A 22188-nucleotide genomic window follows, 5' to 3' on the forward strand; every position below is an offset into this window, starting at 1 on the left:
ACATTCGTTTTCAATATTCAATATTCGTTTTTAACGTTCAACATCCGTTTTAAACATTCGATTTTCAACTTTCTACATTCGTTTTCAACATCCAACAGTCGTTTTCAACATTCAACATTCGTTTTCAACATTCGATTTTCAACATTCAACATTCGTTTTCAACATTCGATTTTCAACTTTCAACATTCGTTTTCAACATTCAACATTCGTTTTCAATATTCTATATTCGTTTTCACGTTCAACAGCCATTTTTTACATTCAAAATTCTTTTTCAACATTCAGATTTTGTTTTCAACATTCGATTTTCAACTCTCAACATTCGTTTTCAACATTCAACATTCGTTTTCAAAATTCAACATTCGATTTTTAAAACTTTCAACATTCGTTCTCAACATTCAACATTTGTTTTCAACATTCAACATTCGATTTTCAGTTTTCAACATTCGTTTTCAACATTCAACATTCATTTTCATCATCGATATTCAGCATTTAACATTTGTTTTCAACATTCATTATTCGATATCTGTGTATATTAGAGTCCATTCGTTTTTCATTTTGAAATATAAAAAAAAAAACAAAAAAAACGGTGATAAAATAATCAAAGACTTTCAAATTACCTTGTTTATACCTTTGATTAATAATACATTATAATATTTTAATTTTAAACGAATCACAAATTTAAATTGTACAATATAATATTACGATACATAAAGATGGTACAAATAAATAGATTTGTTACAACATGACACTATAAGGGAGGTAATTACTTTTTAAAACTGACAAGAAAACTAGCCTTGTCGTTAAAGCGGTTGTCAGATCAAAAGTCTTTAATAACAATCTGGAACCGGGTGCGTGAACTTTACTTTTAAGTTTAGAAAGGTCGATCTAAGATTATTAGAATTGATGACCAACGTCCATCTGCCAGTATTGTCAGTACCGTGAACATCGAGGACGATAATATGTTTTGCTTGATAGATTGATTAAAAAACAAATTTCCGCAATCTCACTATTCAAACCTGGACAAGCATTCAACTGTTTTGCCAATTCGGAGCCTATAGTTTTTGTTTTGCTTATTTGTGAAGGCTACATATATGGTGACCTGAACTATAGAGGGCGTTGTTGTGGTATTATGTTATTGAGAATAGTTGACAAAAACAATAAATTATAGAGACAATGGACAAAAAAATAAATAAAAAAGCTAGAATAATGGTGTAAAATATAAAGAGAAGAGAATAATTGGCAAAAAGTATAAAGAATAGAGAAAAATGGCCTAAAATATCAAAGAATACAGAAATTAAGAACCATGAATCCAGACCATCATACTAGTTGCCTTAATCAATGTTAGTTTGTCTCTGGGATATTTGCATTGGTTATCATACTGTTTCTCTTTATTTCGATGTCTATTAATTAAGATACGAGCTTTCATTATTTGCCAACATTTTACATATCACATTATAACAAAAAATACTATTATTTTTTTTGCGAACTACCATAGATTTGCGGGTAACTGTTCTGCATAAAACCCCATTGGAGGCCACTTTTTTTCAAGTGGACTTCAGCTAACCACCCTACCCTGTCATTACCGAAAAGATTATAAAAAAACATTTCAACGGCCATACTTTTGTCCGCATAATGTGTAAAGGGGAGCTGGGTAGGCTAGCTGATGTCTACTTGAGAAAAAAATCAAAGTTTTTGTTTGGCTTATTTCATTTTCAAAAGATATGACCAAAGTCGGGGTCGGACACCCAACCCAACCCTTACCGAAAATATAATAAAAATTGTCCGCACTAGGTGCAAAGGGAAGCTTGAAAGCAGAGGTTTATAGTAGAAAAAATCCAGGGTGTTGTTCTGCTTAGTTTTTTTTCTTCTAAAGTAGTTCTCAACTTGAGGTCGGATACCCAACCCAACCATTACCGGATAGTTAATAAAAACAATTCTGCGGCAATACTTTTATCTGCACTAGTTAAAAACGTAAGCTAGAGATATAGGGCCTACTTGATCAAAATAACAAGTTTGGGTATAGCTAGGATAATTCTTTTTAAGCGAATGAATAATTTCCTTGCCCACCATACTTTGAATACAAAATATAAACATTTGGTCTAATCATAATCAAGCGAAATCCATTAGTTCCGAGGTAGAATGGTTTGTAAAATCTGTTTTGTGTGGCCAAAAAAAAAGTTAAAAGCAAGAGTGCAACTTTCTTTTCTTTTAATGCAGAGCAATTATTACTGTTCATGAACTATTTTACAGGATGCCGAGAATATGGAATTTCCGAAGGCTATATATTTCACAGAATAGAGCAATTTGTCATCATTTAAAAATGATCATAACTATTTACGATTCTATAAACACACACAATTGTTAACTCTTTAAAATGTAAAGCGTGCTGCACGCTGTATAATATATTGAAAGCGGTTTATGTTGCCTGTATAAATAATGAATCATAAATGAAATTAAAAAAAATCATTAAATGGTGTCTTCAACTGCTTAACTGGTGATATAGTGGTCATTTATTAATAAAAACATTTGAAGTACATTTGAGTCTTATGCAAAATTTGTGTTTATAAATATTAGAAAGCTGGATGCTGCCGACGGGCTGGTTGAGCCTAGTCTTACAAACTCCGCATTTTCATTCAAAGGTAATATCATTGGTTACCTTTCTTGTTAAACCGTGAAGTCATTTTTAGGTAAGGTATACTACCCTTCTGTGGAAGTAGCCTAGTCCTACAGACAGTTTAATTGGTTATATGTCGGACAAGTCTACTCTTATTGGAGGGTAGTTTATCTAACCTAATAATGACTTCACCATACAGCTAGCAAGCAATATAACCAAGAATATCACATTTGCCTACACACTCACTGAATCGGCTGTAACGTCTTTACATTACATGTTGCCACACCTTGCAAAATTATTGGGCTACAATAAATGTTTGAGAAATTACGTCAATGTGCTTTCCCAAAGGGTTTTATACAGAACATTTCCCGGAAATCTATAATGGTAGTTTGTAAAAACAATGTCAAATTCGATATATAACTGAACAAAGAAGTTACATACATTAAAAAAGGTTGAGACATTGAAGGCCAAATAAGTTTTCATATTTCACATTCTTGCGTGTCTTATATATATTTACCAGACAGTCATTAATTTAATTTTAAGGCAAAAGTAAATGTAGAGTTTCATTGGTTAAATGAAGACTACAATACAAATAAAGAATTCTCAAATGATCATGACTTTTGTTTTTAGTACAATGAGCAAATCCCGCAAATCAATCAATCAATCAATCAATCAATCAATCAATCAATCAATCAATCAATCAATCAATCAATCAATCAATCAATCAATCAATCAATCAATCAATCAATCAATCAATCAATCAATCAATCAATCAATCAATTAAGAAATCAATCAATCAACTAATCAATTATTCAATTAATACAATTAAGAATGGAAATAAAGAATGTGGCAAAGAGACAACAGCCAAACCAAAGAGCAGAAAAAAGAAAACAACGAAGGCCACCAATAGGTCTACACTAAACTAAAACAAAATAACACCATAAAATAACTAACAAAGGCCAGAGTCTCCTGACTTGGAACAGGCGCAAAAATGGCGGCGGGGTTAGACATAATTTTTGAGATCTAAATCCTCCTACTATACAACTATACAACTATAGCTAGCCAATGTAGAATAAACAAACACACAACAATTTGCACAGTAACACTCAGTTTAAAAGAAATCCTAGTCCGATGTCGGAATAGGTAACAACAAAAAAAATACGCAAAATGAAACTGATTCATAAATTAAACTACTAGCAGTTACTGACATGCCAGCTCAAGACCCCAATTAAACCGATCAACAGATTATATAGATATAAGAAGGTGTGTTATGAGTGCCAATGAGACAACTCTCCATCCAAGTCACAATTTGCAATATGGAATATGTGTACTGTGTTTCAAATTGATTAGACTGCAACTTCATCAAAAACTACCTTTACCAAAAAACTTTAACCAGAAGCGAAACAAACCTATGAACGGAAGAACGAACGGACTCACAGAACGAACAGCATAAAGTCCATAAATGGAACGTAAAAAATGTGATGAAATTGAATGAAGGTCTGGTAAATCTCAATGAGACCATAATCGGCATATCCAAATAAATTTCCCCAAGGTCACAAACAATATCTTTCGCTTAAAATGTATTGCCACTTCTTCTGCAATATAGTATTTATCAATAATAATGTAAAAGAAACTGTATGCATGCATATTAAAAATGACCAGGGCATCAAACTTAGCAGTCCTTTCAATACCAATCAAATACTTTAAAAATATTTTTGAATATTGTTCTCAAAAAGACATTGGTATAAATAGTAATTTTGTTATCAGTAACTTAAAACCATATTAAATAGATCATTGTTTTACACATGAAGGTACTACAATCTGTTGTTACCTATGCTTCTCTTATTGTTAATAACGTCTTTATACTAAATCCACTGGATGTGGATTTGCACTGATTGACATATTTGTTTGGGATACATGATTTTTGTATTAGTTTTTTTTATTGGAATTGAACTAGCTGTCAGTAACTGCGATTACTCTCGGATCTGTATTTTTTGTCCCTTTTACAGCAGATGACCGTAAAGTTATTCCGGTCTATTGTTGCGAGAGAGCTTTCCTTTACGGCACTTGCGTGTTGGACTTGTTACCGATCTATAATCTATAAATACGCAGAAACCAGAGCTCACACCGTGTTGATGGGTAGGTGATGACTATATGATAAGCTCAGGATGTCTTTTTAAATATTGCATACGGTGACTTGGTGATGTCGTCATTCCATGCATTGTCCCATTACTTTATATAGACAGCTTATCAGTCAACCTGATCTATCAAAGTAACTCTAATGGCCTTTTGTAAAGTAAGACGAGAAACAAGATATAAACTAATTTAGATTGGTATGTACATGTACATGTATATTTAATATACTCATATAAATTCAAGTCAAATTTATATTCCAAAACAACATAAAAATAAAAAAAAAGAGTAAAAATAATTGCTTTTAAGATATTTTGTTTGTGAGTGGCTATGTGTAAAGGCATGTTTTCTCGTCTGGGTTAAGAATAAACTATTGGCTATGATTATGTGTTTTATTATGATATTTTGCGCGGAAAAGGCGGGGGATAGACAGGTTCTAAAAATGAAAAGTCTAACCTGGGGCCGTATGCATAAAACATCTTAAATTAAGTATTCCTTAAACTTAGATTTCACTAAAAATTTTCTTAGTTAAGTTAAATTCTTAAGTGGTATGCATAAACTTACTCAAATCTTTACTTAACTAAGGAATACTTAAATCGGAACCTTTCTCTAGTTACCGTATGATATATATTAGCTCATCACATGTACTCATCCGTGTAAAAGTTTGTTATGATTATTTAAATTTGTTGATAAACGCATGCTTTTATTTTAAAGAGCTGGGGTTAAATTCACTGGTATTAAAGGGATGATCGTAACTGCAATTACGATTATCCCAATATGGCGACGGTAGATATAGGTAAAATCTTTACAGTCATTTTTCTCAAATGTAGCATGTTTTTGTCAGTAGTTACTCAGCTGCAAGGTTTTTCTATACCATTACATCATATTTGAATCGTAACGGTGCAATGGAATTGTCTAAGCGCTTTGGAAATTGCCGTTGAAAAATTCGGGATGATAATCGTAACTCTATGGATTTTTTCTTGTTTGATAATCGTAATTTCTTTATCGGATAATAGTAACTGAAAAATATTAAATGTAACTTTCAGCATTTCAATGGTTTTGTGTATTTAAATGCAAATGTACAGTTAATTGATGACATTAACGGAAAATAAAAAAAAATGAAGAAACTTACAGGTTAATATCTAAGACAAATTTACTTATGATATCTATCGATTTATTGGCGTTTTTCTACCAAACCTTGATTTCTTGCCGAAGACCCTTTTTTAAAAATTAAAAATGTTTGATCTTTGACTAGTATTTTTTTTTTTATGCAGTCAGTACATTGAATTAGATTTGACATTTTTAAGCAAAGAAACATACCATTTTTAGAGGGACTAATAAGCTATTGATTCCTGAATGATTCAAAATTACCAAAATGGCATTTCCCTAGACGCCCTTTTCAACATTCATGCTCAATGTTTGCAAGAGATATAAACATAAGGGTCTTACAAAAGAAATTATGTTTTAATAACGGCAGTTTAATTGTTGACAAAAAAGAGCACATCAAATGGACCAGAGTGATACCGTATTTTTGTTCATGTCAACTTCGAAACGGTTCAAATCTCCTTCAGTATCTGGTTTTAAAATTATAAAACAAAATCGGTGTACAGCTTAGTGCGTGTTTTGATGAATATAATCATTCTTGTTACTATTGCTATAAAGAGATTGTAGAGAGAAAAAAACGTGTAAATATGTTCATTACAAAACGGTCACCTACGAAACAAGTATTGGAGATTTTTATTTTTTCAATTCTGTTCGTGCAAAACAAATAACAAGGGTTAGCTTCATGTAATTTTCAGTATGTTATCAACATAAAATAGGGTTGATGTCAACTACGATATTCCTCAAAATGTCCACTACGTAACATAAGTTGTACGATCATATGCGAAGTACTGTCTAATATTTATCGATAAAAAATGGTTCTCACATTCAGAAAAAAATGAGATCTTTCTAGTTTATAAAGTAAAACAAACTAAAATGTCTATAGGAGACATTAATAAAATCAACGGTACCAATTTTGTTGCACCAGATGCGCATTTCGACAAAACATGTCTCTTCAGTGATGCTCGTGGCCAAAATATTTGAAATCCAAAGCTTATATAAAAGATGAAGAGCTAGAATCCAAAAGGTCCAAAAAGTATAGTCAAATTCGTGAAAGGAATAAAATGCAATAAGATGTGCGTTTAAAAGCAGTTTCGATGTGGACAAATGTCCCCTTCGAAACAGTTCACACATTATGAAAATGATATCATTTCATAGAGTATTTAAGAGTACACTTTTTATTTACAAACAGGTCTATAATACAGGGCCTGGTTTTCGAAAGTATCTTATGACTAAGACATGTCTTATGATGGTCTTAGGACATGTCATAGTCGTAAGATATGTTTTCGAAAGTGTCTCAAGTTACGATTTGTCATAACATTTGTCGTAAACTTAAGACCCCTCGCGACATGACTTATGATGGTCTTATGATTGTCAACTAAAATTTTATTTACTTTTCATGTATAATTTCATGTTAATTGCAATAAAAAAATATATGTTGTGTTTCTCAGTAGCTAATCAGTAAAGATTTGATTTTTCTTAGTCAACTACGTAAATTAAAACTTGAATCTCCTGCCTGCGACATACAATATTGAATTCTTTTCTTACTCATGGTTTTGTATAATAAATATACATATTATTTCGTTCCTTGTATATTTAATACTTACCATATTAGTGATGTGCACGGACATTTCGTTAAGCGGATACTCGATGTACCGAATCTTAAAAGTATTTACAGTTAAATAACAATGCATGTATGGTAATACACGAAATTCAAAGCGAAGTTTAAGATTTATCATATATTACAACCTTTAAACAAGTTATCCACTCATATTATAATTCCTTTTTGTATAAAATTTCATGTTCATTATAACGAAAAAAATAAAATATTCGTAAATATTAAGAATGGTAATAATTATTATGTTCAAACTTTTCATTTTCATTTTTATATTTATCACTTTTTAATCATTATTTACAATAATGTTACTTATGACAGTCATAAGAGCATCATAGCAATGACTCTCTTAAGACAGCTTTGATTTACATCCTATGACATATCATATGATAGTCATAAGATTATCATAAACTATGTCCTAAGATATATCTTATGACATATCTTATGATACTTTCGAAAACCAGGCCCCAGGTATTTAAAATAACTCTAGAAATAAAAATATCGACAATTTAATTTTTTTAGGTCTGAAATTCACACTTTTATTGAAAAATGCCCTTATAACAGACAACAATATGCATAATCTTTTAATATATACATTTCTCTAACTCTATGGAAATTTATCCCTTTCCGAACCCATTGTATAAAAAAATTAATCAACGTGTGGTTGCTAGTGATCTCAAAAGATCATTGAATGATTTTAAGGGTCATGACCTTTTTAGCTAACTGAATGAATCAAACTATGATAACAGGTGTTAATGAAATTGACAACTTCGTGCAATTTGAAAGGCACTCGAAGGGGATTTTTGGTTAACAAAAAAAAAGAATATGTCTTTTTAATCATTAGAGAAACAGATTCTTACATAGTTACTCGTGGATTATCGGATTTATCCAATCTCGATAGTTAAATTATAAATTTTAAAGTCCTCGCCGAGATGGCTCGGACTTTAAAATTGATAATTTAACTATCTCGATTGGATAAATCCGATAATCCACTGGTATCAATGTAAGAATCTATATGTACATGTTCAAGATATTGACAATTAAGCAGCTGTCGGGTCAGGTATTGTGGTAAGTAGATATTCTAATTGTTTTCAAAGTTTCAATGGTATGTGCGCGTTGAAGGTGGTGTTTATTTGAGATAATGGAGGGGGATTAGCAATATCCCCTATCCCAAAAGTGCAAAACTGTTGTTCTTTTAATTTCTCGTCAAACTGTTTCTGGCGAATACTAAACGTCTTTTCTACTTCATTATGGCATAAAGGGTATGGGCTAGAATTGAACCAGCAGTCGCTTCCCGGGGGAAGAAATAGCACATATAGCCACCTGCAGTAAATGATTTAAAACAATATTTTCTATATTTACTATGGTTTTATTCAGGATAAATCAATGATCTTCAACAGTCTCAAGGCCAGCTGAAGTACGCCTCCGGGTGCGGGAATTTCTCGCGACATTGAAGACCTGTTGGTGACCTTCTGCTGTTGTTTTTTCTAAGGTCTGGTTGCTTTCTCTTTGATACATTCCCCATTTCCATTCTCAATTTTATTAATCACAAATCTGATGTAGGGTGACACATGCGTTCCCCTGACAAGTATTGCCATATATTATAACTTCCTTCGCTCATTCCAATATTTTGTGACATTCCTAATTCTTGGGAGTTTTCTATATTTTAACATAGTTCGTGTTTTTCCGATATCCAAATTTCTTGAAGCTTGTTCACCCTTCCAATTTTATGATATAATAGTATGTAGCTGTTTTCATTAGAACCATTAATAATTATATATGCACAAAAAGATATCTTTTTCTTTCTTTAGGTTTCTAGCGATCCTTCAATTATTGAAGATTATTCGCCGGGCGCCGAATATAAAATTTATAAATTACACTATTAATTAAGCAACAAAAAATCAAAAATAACAAAATCAATATAACGTATGTACATTTGAAAAAATAAATTGTGATAAATCTATATACATTTGATAACAGAAAAGTAAGGGATAGAATATGGGGATGAGAGCAGATTCTGAGATCATACTTTTGAATCCCTCTACTGTACTGCATGCTACTATTTGTTGTGATAGATGATTCCAATTTATAACAGTTCGTGGATAAAATGAATATATATTTATAACTGTCTTTAGATGTTTGTATTTGCCTAAATGAGTGTGGATTGCTATGTCTGGTTCTATTGTCAAGTGGGACCAAAAGATTATGTGTAGGGACTGCAAAAATTTCGTGAATAATTTTCTAAAAGAAAACAATATAAAAAAGAAGATGTGGTATTATTGCCAATGAAACTATCCACAAAAGACCAAAATGACACAAACATTAACAATAATAGGTAACCGTACGGCCTTCAACAATGAACAAAGCCCATACCGCATAATCAGTAAACGCCTAGCTAATTCCGAGTGGGTACCAATTTAGGTCTGTCATCATTTCAGTAACTGAGCTGGTGTTATGGAAGCGGTTGTATGAGAAGCGTGCGGCTCTTCTCTGACCTTTTTTAATTTGTAGAGTTTATTGTTTTTGATGTGGGTCCCAAATTGTTGAGCAGTACTCTAACTTTAACTTTCGGTGATGTTATTTTAAGGTTTCTTCGAATAAAGCCAAGGGACTGGTTTGCTTTTGATGTCATGTTATCTATATGTTTGTCCCATTTTAAATTTGATTGACGAGTTAGGCCTAAATATTTTGTAGAGTCGACTTTTTCTAGAGAGTGATTGTGTAATTTAAAAGTAAAGTCTAAAGGTTTGCGTTTTTGAGTTACACTGAGAATGTTGCACTTATCAGGGTGAAAATGCATGAGCCAGTCCTGCTCCCACCTACCGGCCGCTTCTAAGTCAGACTGTAGTTTAAGTGCGTCATCTAGTTTTTTAATTTTCCTATAAATAATGCTGTCATCTGCAAACAATCTAAATGTACTGTGTTCAGTATATTCTGCCAAATCATTAATGAAGACTAAAAATAAAATTGGACCAAGCACTGTGCCTTGAGGTACCCCAGATGTTACAGGAATTATATTTGATGTTTCACCTTCAAGGACTACTGTTTGTGTTCTGTTTGTTAAGATATATGTCATAAGATGTTGAAACGTGATTAATTCATCACCATAATTTCATCATGTGCTATCAGATATACGTTTTTAGTGTCAATATCAATAAAACACTATCCAGTTACGATTATCTTCTCATTTTTTTAATACCATAATTACGATTATCTTTTTTTCCGAGTTACGATTATCATCCCGAATTTTTCAACGACAATTTTCAAAGCGCTTAGACAATTCCAGCGCACCGTAACGATTCAAATATGTTGTAATGGTATAGAAAACCCTTGCAGCTAAGTAACTAGCGACAAAAACATGCTTCATTTGAGAAAAATGACTGTAAAGATTTTACCTATATCTGCCGTCGCCATATTGGGATAATCGTAATTCTCTTTAATACCAGTGTAAATTGATATTGGTATGAAAAACAATTCAATAGAACGTAATTACATAGTATAAATAAACAATTGGCGCATATAAGACAACACTATTAAGGTTAGTTTATTTCGGTAATCCAAAACTTTCCTCTACTTAATCTTTAATTAATTTTCATGGGCGTAATATTTTCTGGAAACAACAATATATTTTAAACTATAACAAAACATGATCAATGTTTCAGTGGCGTAGCACAATACTGGGTGTAGCACTGTGAGCATGTGCTAACAAATAATTTTACAAAACACTTTTTTCAATAAAATGTTCACTAATCGTTAGCTTATTATGTGTTCCCATCTCTCTTTCCAGACCCCTTGCTTACTTTTGCTTATTGTTTTGAAAAAATCTATTTTGATGTGAAATTAACATTTTTATCACTTCCCTTTTACAACCAAAAAGGGGGAGGTAGATTTTTTGTCTCCAGAAATCCATAAACAAACTAAGGCTTAATGCCATTTTGCTTTACTTAAACACATTATTACAGTAGTATATTCTCAACATCTTAACGTACTAAGCAATATTTTCGAAACCGCGTATATCTCACTGAAGGAAATATGAAAAAAAACCAATCAATACGAATACGAGTAAGCCTGGATCTCATAAATACCTTACATAAACGCTGAATTCAATGGGATTTAGAATTTGGGAGGGACCTCTGACTGCCGTTACAGTGATTCTAATGAATCAACCATATTGTTTATATAAAATAGAGGTCATTGCTTCCCCTTCCCCTTTATGAAAAAAATCCACCTCTGGGTAGGTCTTTAAACTTTTCGATTTTGTCCCGGTAAGTGAAAAAAAATTAGGGTTTGCCTTTCATCTTTAGAAAATTCAAATGACACCCCCCCCCCTTCTCCCCCCAAAAAATAAATAAGAAAATAAAATAACCTACACACACATATATAAAATGTGGTTTTACATGCTCTCCGAGGCTCCTCGTTCCTTAATTTGGTTATATTCGGTGTATTTAAACAATTTTGAAAAAACGTGCACACGTACAGAGGGAAAAAAAGAAAATATACGGTAGTACCATGAATTACATGAGTGAAAAAACTGAGTACTTTTTGGTATACATACACGCAACAATGAGATTAGGAAATAGTATATATAACTAGCCACTGTTATCTCGGGATTGGTAAAAAATTACGATGATTGTTAGTATTGAAGCAATAAATAAACGAATAATTAGTATTTTATAACTGATAAAGTTATTAATCAATTAAATTGTAGGTAACCCACTATTGTTCTGCCAAAAACGCATATTTTCGACTAATTTTTAACTATTTATGAAAATTTAAGGTAGCTCTATAGGTACCTTAGACTTATGTGTTATCTTAGGCGTTTTCTTAGTATAAGGAGTTTTATGCATACCACTTAAGTTTTGTGGGCGTGACTTAAAACAACTAAGATTTTACTTAGGAAATATTAAGTTTAAGATTTTTTATGCATACCACTTAGATAAAAAGGGCGGAGTTTCCTTAACTTAAGTGTTTACTAAGGAAAATCTTAACTTAAGTAGCTTTATGCATACGGGCCCAGATGTAAAGAAAACAAAAGACGCACAAGAAAACAGTTCCGCTAAAGTACCAATAGTTGAAATATACTGTTGTTTTCCCCGCTTGACCCTCATGATAAAGATAAAACACGAAAAATGCTTCGGACGCAATGAATATCTATGATGAGTTAATTAATAAACTTTATACATTTTGTAACAAGGAAGCAAAAGAACTTCAGGAACCATATGTTGGCATATTATGAAAGCTCACGTACTTATTTGTAGGCATAGAGATAAATAAAGAAAAAACGTATGAAAACCAATAGCAATCTACCAGGGACAAAATGACGTTGCTTTAGGCAACTAGTATAATGGTCTCAAAGTAAAGGTTTTCGTTTCTGTATTCTGTAATACTAGAACCATAGTTTTACTTTAGGCCATTTTTGTCGAGCCTTCGACTTTAGTCGAAAAAGCGAGACATAGCGATCCTACATTCCGTCGGCGTCTGCGTCGGTGTCGTCGGCGGCGTCCACAATTCTACCAAACTTAGACAGAAGCTTTTTTATGTTCATAAGATAGTATGCAGAAGTAAATTTTGTAAAAATGAAATTCCATTTTTTCCGTATTTCACTTATAAATATACTTAGTTTTCTGCCAGAAAACATTGCATTCACCCTGTGGTTTAAGTTTTTGAAATTTTAATAAATTTCTTAAACTATACTGTACCAAACTTGGACAGAAGTTTGTTTATGATCATAAGATAGTATATATATCCAGAAGTAAATTTTGGAAAAATAAAATTCCTTTTTTTCCATATTTTACTTTTAAGAGAATGGACTTAGTTTTTCTGCCAGGAAACATTACATTCACTCTGTGGTTAAAGTTTTTGAAATTTTAATAACTTTCTTAAACTATCCTGGGTTTGTACCAAACTAAGACAGAAGTAAATTTTGTTGACAAATAAATCCATTTTTTTGAGCATTTTACTTTTAAATGGACTTTAATTTTCTGCCAGGAAAGAACACATTCACTATGTGGTTAAAGTGTTTAAAATTTTAAGAACTTTCTTATACTACTTTGGACTTGTACCAAAATTGGACAGCAGCTTGTCTATGATCAAAAGCTAGAACAAAATGTATCTAAATGAAAATTTTTTTAAAATTTTGTACCTGTGTATCTGTATTTTACTTATAAATGGACTTACATTATTCATGTATGTGCCTGTCCCAAATCAGGAGCCTGTAATTCAGTGGTTGTCGATTGTTTATGTGTTACATATTTGTTTTTCGTTCATTCTTTTACATAAATAAGGTCGTTAGTTTTCTCGTTTGAATTGTTTTACTTTGTCTTATCGGCGCCTTTTATAGCTGACTACGCGATATGGGCTTTGCTCATTGTTGAAGGCCGTACGGTGACCTATAGTTGTTAATGTTTGTGTCATTTTGGTCTTTTGTGGATAGTTGTCTCATTGGCAATCATACCACATCTTCTTTTTTATATTGTAAACAATTTTTGTTCAGCTTCTTACAAAACTAACGGTAAACAGATAAACGAAGAAATTACTGTACCAATAATTGATCCACTGTTTCTTCATTTACTTATTGTAATTATTTTTCTTCCAGTTTACATTACAGACTGTCTGTAGTTAAGGTTTTTAAAACATTCTGTATTTTTACCAAACGTGGACAGAAGCTTCTTAGAATCATAAGATAGTATCAAGAGGAATACTTTTATCGATTTTATTCCTCTTTTGTTGAGCCTGCGATTAACAGCATAAGAAGGCTAGACACTGGGTTCCGCGAAACCCTTAAGAATTTTTCTCTATATACTCTTTAATGTTGTGAGCCATTTTTTTCTATTCTTCATACTTTTTGCCAGTTAACTTATTCTCTGTATATTTGAACATCTCATTATTCTATTTTATTCGTGTTTGTTCCATTGTCTCTAATATTCAATCCCCGCTATTCTCTATTCCTTAAACGCCATCCACACCTTCTCGTTTAAGTGATCATATAGTCTTCACAAATGAACAATATTCATACTGAATAGGCTCCGAATGGCAAAAAAAATGAAAGCTACTCGCGGTTTCAAATGTGAACTTGCAGAAATAATTATGGCCCCGCAACGAAGTTGTCGGTGCTATATAGTTTTACCCTTGTCCGTAATTCTGTCATTCTGTCATTCCGCAATAAACCATTATACGGACTTTTTTTCTAAACGCTTTCACATATTGGGATGATTTTTGGTACGTTAAAACATGCGGAAGACTATCCAAAAGAACGTTTTGCGACAATACCGGCAAGGAACCGGTAGCCCTGTATTTGTTTTTGCGGGAAAATAAATAAGCGGAACCTGACCATTTATGCCCATTTTACAATAGCCACAATAGTAATAGAGGATAGTCACTGTTATGTCTTATCATCTTAGATCATCTCCAAACTTAAGACTAAGAATCACGCACCCTTATTGTTTAGATTGAAAAAGACTTTTGCATATGCTCCGTCGACATAATCTCCGATTAAAAAAAATATTGATCTGACAATCTCTGACTTGTGAATTTATACTCTAAGTTTAACGGGCTAGTTTTCTTGTCAGTTTAAAAAAGTAATTACCTCCCTTGTTAGTGTCATGTTGTAATCAATCTATTTTCTTGTACCATCTTTATGTAATATTATATTGAACAATTTAAATTTGTGATCTGTTTAATATCTAAATGTAACAAATTATTCTTTATCAAATATATAAACAATGTAATTTGAAAGTCTTTGATTACTTTATCACCGTAGTTCAAAACAAATGTTGAATCTAAAAATGGAGCGTTGAATGATGTAATAAAAAGAATAACGTCCAAAATCCAATGTTGAAATCGAATGGTAAATATATATAGAAAACAAATTGTGAATTTTGGAATGTTGAATATTGAATGTTGAAAACGAATGTTGAATGTTGAAAACGAATGTTGAATATTGAAAACGAATGTTGAATGTTGAAAACGAATGTTGAAAGTTTAATATCGAATGTTGAAATTGAATGTTGAATGTTGAAAACGAATGTTGAATGTTGAAAACGAATGTTGAAAGTTGAAAACGAATGTTGAATGTTGAAAACGAATGTTGAAAGTTGAAAATCGAATGTTGAAAACGAATGTTGAATGTTGAAAGTCGAATGTTGAAAACGAATGTTGAATGTTTAAAACGAATGTTGAATGTTGAAAACGAATGTTGAATGTTGAAAACGAATATTAATTGTTGAATGTTGAAAACGAATGTTGAAAGTTGAAAATCGAATGTTGAAATCGAATGTTGAATGTTGAAAACGAATGTTGAATGTTGAAAACGAATGTTGAATGTTGAAAATCGAATGTTGAATGTTGAAAACGAATGTTGAATGTTGAAAATCGAATGTTGAAAACGAATGTTGAATGTTGAAAGTCGAATGTTTAAAACGAATGTTGAATGTTGAAAACGAATGTTGAATGTTGAAAACGAATGTTGAATGTTGAAAACAAATGTTGAATATTGAAAACGAATGTTGAATGTTGAAAACGAATGTTGAAAGTTTAATATCGAATGTTGAAATCGAATGTTGAATGTTGAAAACGAATGTTGAATGTTGAAAACGAAAGTTGAAAGTTGAAAATCGAATGTTGAAAACGAATGTTGAATGTTGAAAGTCGAATGTTGAAAAACAAATGTTGAATGTTGAAAATCGAATGTTGAATGTTGAAAACGAATGTTGAAAGTTGAAAATCGAATGTTGAAAACGAATGTTGAATGTTGAAAGTCGAATGTTGAAAACGAATGTTGAATGTTGAAAACGAATATCGAAAGTTGAAAATCGAATGTTGAAAACGAATGTTGAATGTTGAAAACGAATGATGAATGTTGAAAACGAATGTTGAATGTTGAAAACGAATATTGAAAGTTGAAAATCGAATGTTGAAAACGAATGTTGAATGTTGAAAACGAATGTTGAATGTTGAAAACGAATGTTGAATGTTGAAAACGAATGTTGAATGTTGAAAACGAATGTTGAAAGTTGAAAATCGAATGTTGAAAACGAATGTTGAATGTTGAAAGTCGAATGTTGAAAACGAATGTTGAATGTTGAAAACGAATATTGAAAGTTGAAAGTCGAATGTTGAAAACGAATGTTGAATGTTGAAAACGAATGTTGAATGTTGAAAACGAATGTTGAATGTTGAAAACGAATGTTGAATGTTGAAAACGAATGTTGAAAGTTGAAAATCGAATGTTGGACCTTGGTCTATGTGCATATTCAACAAAAGACGCAGATGGATTAATGACAGAATTCTGTTTTGGTGATGGTGATGTGTTTGTAGATCTTACTTTACTGGACATTCTTGCTACTTACAATTATCTTCATCTTTAATGAACTTGGCCCATTACTAACAGAGGAAAATATTTTGTTAAAAAATTACAAAAACTTACAACATTTATGAAAATTGTTAAAAATTGTCTGTAAAGGGCTGTAACTCTTTAAGGGGTCAATTGGCAATTCTTGTCATGTTTATTTATTTATAGATCCTACTTTGCTGAACATTATTGCTGTTTGCAGTTTATATCTATCTACAATAAGATTCAAGATAATAACCAAAAACGAGAAAAGAGGTAGATCCAGTAAGTCCCCTTTTTGGCCCCAAAATATAGAATTTTTACAAAATTGTTAACATGTAAACTTTTAGTTATTTAATGGACAGTAGAATGCTTCTGCTACATAAATATGGGCTTTTTTTTTTGCAATACAATGCACACATATCGGGTACTAGCACCAATAAGTCATGCTAAATTACTGAAATCTTCATAATTCTAGCATTTTAGTTAAATTTTAGACGGTTTCCGTGTAAAACGAAAGTGGCCGCATTCGTGTTCATCCTAAATATTGAAATGTAAGTTGTATTTGATGATAATACATAACATATATAAAGATTGAGGATGAACACGGATGCGGCCACTTTCATTTTTGACAAAAAAACATCTGAAAAGTGACATTTTTTGCATATTTGGTAGATTTTTTGTATTTAAGAGTAGTGTGGGATGTCTAATGTTAACCCTATGGGAAAAAGGTAGCCTCCTGAGAAATAGCCTCCCGATGTGAGGCTTATTTCTATGACGTCATTTTTAGGTATTCTGACATTAATTAATTGTTTTCATTGAATAACGTATGTAGATGCTTATCATTTTTCAGGTATGTGTGTGTAGTTGTGTGTGTGTGTGTTTGTATCAGTATCGATTCAAGGTTTTGCTAATGTCAATTTGAGCAAAGAATTATCCACTCCGAATCTGCTTTTGTATGATTGTATCCCTATTTTTTATATATTTTTTTTAAGTTTCGACTTCTTGATACCACACTAGTAATAATAATAACAATGGTATGTACATTATTTAATATCTCTGTCAATTCAGACAAACATGGGTCGGAGAGCCATCCACATGGTGCCTTTACAATATAACAAAATTATATATAACTATTTTAAAAATCGAGATAAAAGGATTAAAGAATTATCTACAACTCAACAGTATCTATAACCTCACGAAAAACAGTATGCTATCTTTCGTGCAGGGGTGTAAACTGTCGAGACTTGAAGTTAGTCTTTCCAGAGTAGTTAACTCTCTCAAATATAAATCGCGAGATTTAATCCAAGAATTGAATTTCTTTGGCTTGTGTAACCATTTCACATAATATTGTTTGTTGGGTCCTTTGCCTTTCGTTTTGAGGATTTTTTCAACTTTCAACATATCGTCTTCCCGAACATTAATTTTTTGCACTTCTGACTGGTAGAAGGTTCCTGAAATTTCTTCGTCTTGAAAATCAATAAGTCGATAAACTGGTTCACCACGTAATATTCTTTGAGATATTTAAAATATCTCTCCGCTCCATTTCTTATCGTATTCCCGGGTAAAATGATTTCTCATGTATGTATCATTATTTGTTTCGATTTCAATAGCTTCATCTAGATAGCTTTCCAACATAGGTTTATATTTCCTGATGGCTACTTTAGTTACAGAGTCCATGCCATCGTTAACTAATTCTGTAATCATATGCATGACTTTGCCATACAGTTAACCATTTTGTAGCTGTAGTAAATACTCAACTAAACTGCTATATCTGGACAAAAACTGACCCATATCCTCGTCTTTTGATTTGCGATTGGCCTTACTTATGGCGTGGTCTTCATTCATGTCACCATCCATGTATTTTTTTTACTTTTTCTTCCCATATATCTGCATTTGCCTCTCTGGCAAGTTCAGCTAATTTTATAAAAGCCATATCTTCTCCACCTTCTATATCAATTTCGTTTACACGAGGCTTCTTTGAGGGTATGTATTCATCCTCAATTTCCCTTTTTCTTTTTTAAATCATTATTTTCCGGGCACCACTTATTCATATGTCTAGCTGAATCAGGAACGCTTTCAAAGACTACACCGCAATCATCACATGAAGGCATGATTTCTTTATCGTCTGATAAATACGTCTGCTCACTTTGAAATGATTCTTCAAACGGATGTGGTTCTAGTTCTTTTCCGCTAATATAATCTTTAGAATCACCCCCACCAACCATGTTCTCGCTTTCAACTATATTAAGTTTTAATCTGTCGTCTTCCGGTGTATTTTGTTTCAGATCATTGAATAGACTTCCATATGGTCGTTGTGTCCCTTCTTTGTACTTATTCGGATTATTAGGATACATCTGTCTGGCAAATATGGCTGGCCCAACTTGATCACGTGGGTTTTTGAATAGGACTATACATGCTATATACTGGCTATTGATGCTCATGGTTCTACTCTCCTTTCCCATCGACAACACATTTTACAGTATACAAGCTACACTAAGGTTTCTGTGATGACTGCCCTCTTCAAATAATTCACACACATCCTTACTATAAGTGACGTCTCTCATTAAATCGTCTAGGATGATTAAACTTGGATATCTAGAGTAAATGAATGAGCCATCATTCAAATTTTCAGGTAAACCTTGAACAAATAATGGCTGACATCATTTTATAACACCATATAATCCTCTCAGGTGATGGTTTTATCATAGTCCGTGCTCGCTCCAGTAATATTATAACGCTGCCTCCCTGGTGTTAGAGTCGGACACCAGAGATAACAGGTTACAAACAAAAGGGATTTCTTTAACTGGTATGATTTATAATACTATAAAATGTACGGCCCGACGTCTAATTGGAATACCGTCGAACCAACACACTTTACAGCTTCCTAAACCTAGACTTTAGAAGTCTATCAAATGTTATATAATTATTATTTATAAATAAAGACAAATCATATAAAAGTTATGATCATTTATTTGACAATCTTAAAATGGCAGAGAGAATGGCTGTGAAGGCTCTAGCTGTTACTGGTTGGGTTGGGTTCCCGGTATGGTTGGTCTATCTTATTAAATATATGTATACACATACATATATAGCAATCCAGAGTAACTACTCTGTAGATTCAGTCGACAAGTTTAAAAACTATCATTAGCATATAGCTCATTCAGGCTTACAAAGGGTCTCAATAAAAGAATACCTATAAAATTACGTAGCCTTAATTCAACAACATCTATTTAAAATAACTATCTGTATAAAAATACTGTAATGGTTATTACTGTGACCAAGACAATCTATTTCTTTAATACTTAAAGAAATATATTTACTCCCATATAGGCTCCCAACTTTATCTCCTTAATTTCCTCCTTAAGCTCCCAAATATCTCCTAACTTTGCTCCCACAGCTCCTTAAGCTCCTAACTTTACTCCCACAGCTCCTTAAGCTCCTAACTTTACTCACACAGCTCCTTAAGCTCCTAACTTTGCTCCCACAGCTCCTTGAGCTCCCACAGCTCCTTGAGCTCCCACAGCTCCTTGAGCTCCCACAGCTCCTTGAGCTCCCACAGCTCCTTGAGCTCCCACAGCTCCTTAAGCTCCCACAGCTCCTTAAGCTCCTAACTTTGCTCCCACAGCTCCTTGAGCTCCCACAGCTCATTAAGCTCCCAAATTTATCTCCTAACTTTACTCCCACAGCTCCTTAAGCTCCCACAGCTCCTTAATTTCCTCCTAAATTCTCCGAGCTTTCAAGTTTGGTGTTTCATAACATTCAATTCCAAACCACAACAATTACTGCTTTCAAAAGCTGATCATTTTAGTTTTATAAGAAAATCAGCCAATCACCGACTCTCTTATATAAGTCGGACCAATCAGCAACCATCTCTCTAATTAGGGAAATTCCCGAAATGGCAATTCAAAATGTAAACACTGGACATTTTATGTAAATAAAGATGTTTTCCAGCTTAAACTCATTAAGAATTAACATATGTATTCATCATGAAGGTTATTACACCAACAGGATAACTTAGGAACACATGAAAAAGGTTAATATCTCAAATAAACAACAAAACTAAAGGTAGCGGCACTCCGGGAACAAACTTTGTCACCGCAATAAAATTAAACTCATAACATCACTTTAAACACAATAGAATTAAATCAATTTCAGTGTAATCAGCGTATCAAATACATTCATATGCAAAGCATATCATCTCACAGTCATCTTCGTATTATTATTTGTACTTAAAATAACACAGCACATTCAAAAAGGGGGGTTGACGGCATTACAATATTTTCATCCAAAACGTCTCACCTGAACCGGTAGGTCCAGCCACCATCATAGTAAATAGATGATGTAGTTCGACATTGTGTGGCGGCGGCGGTGGTAATGGAGGCGGTGGTGGTAGTGGTGGTGGTGGAGGTGGTGGTGGTTGTGGTGGTGGTGGAGGTGTTGGTGGTGGTTATGCATGACTGCTCAGTGGATATGGTTGATTGGTTTCATGCTTTTTCCTATAATGTCTCAACATAGCATCTTTTCTCGAAAATTCTTTACCACATTCTGGACAGGTTGTATACATTTTTGAGAGCTCTTCAAACACGTCCTCTTCCTTCGAATGACAGAAGTATAGTGATTAAAATATTGACATACATCATAATTATATTCTCCAATGTCCATAGGCCAATCTTTGTATCCCATCATCTAGTAAATATGTTTTATCATCATAAGAGGATAAGCCCAGTTTGTTGATAGATATATACTATATAGCGTATGGTCGTATGACCGGATCTGTGTCATGGTAGACATGTGGATCTTTTTATTGAATAAACATTGTTTATAATGTTTGTGTCTTGTGTCATGTTTGATCACACTCTTCTTTATACCCTTCGCTGTCTTCTTTTCGCAGAGTGCTTCATTCTCCTCATATATATCAATGAGTACATCTTTCACTTGAGACCAACAAATTCCTGTATGGGTATACCATGTGTTTCGTCTTTCATCTTTCCTAACACCTTTTTATTTAAAGTGCTATAAAGCCGATGTTCAGGGTTATACTCTGACGTATCAAACACGTGTTTGTCCTCCATCATGTCTTGATATATATCATCAGTGTTGATGTTGTAGCATAGCGAGTCGGTGTCCGTAAACAAAAGTGTTGCCTTGGGTCCATATCTATCCTCCATGTAATTATAATGGAAATCGTACATAAGTGTCTTTGACGAATCGAGTATAGTGAATCCAACGTAGATGGGTCTGTTTAAGTATAATCGATGTTTCAACATGTGTACAGCCACCAAGTCGTCGTTGAATATTTTGAAGACATGAAATGTTTGTTTGCTGATTAATTTTCTGGACTTTGTTTGGTCTTTCAAAAGTTTTATATCTGTTCTCTTCCTTAAATTTTCCATC

The sequence above is a fragment of the Mytilus trossulus genome, chromosome 14, assembly GCF_036588685.1.
Source record: "Mytilus trossulus isolate FHL-02 chromosome 14, PNRI_Mtr1.1.1.hap1, whole genome shotgun sequence".
Lineage (NCBI taxonomy): Eukaryota > Metazoa > Mollusca > Bivalvia > Mytilida > Mytilidae > Mytilus > Mytilus trossulus.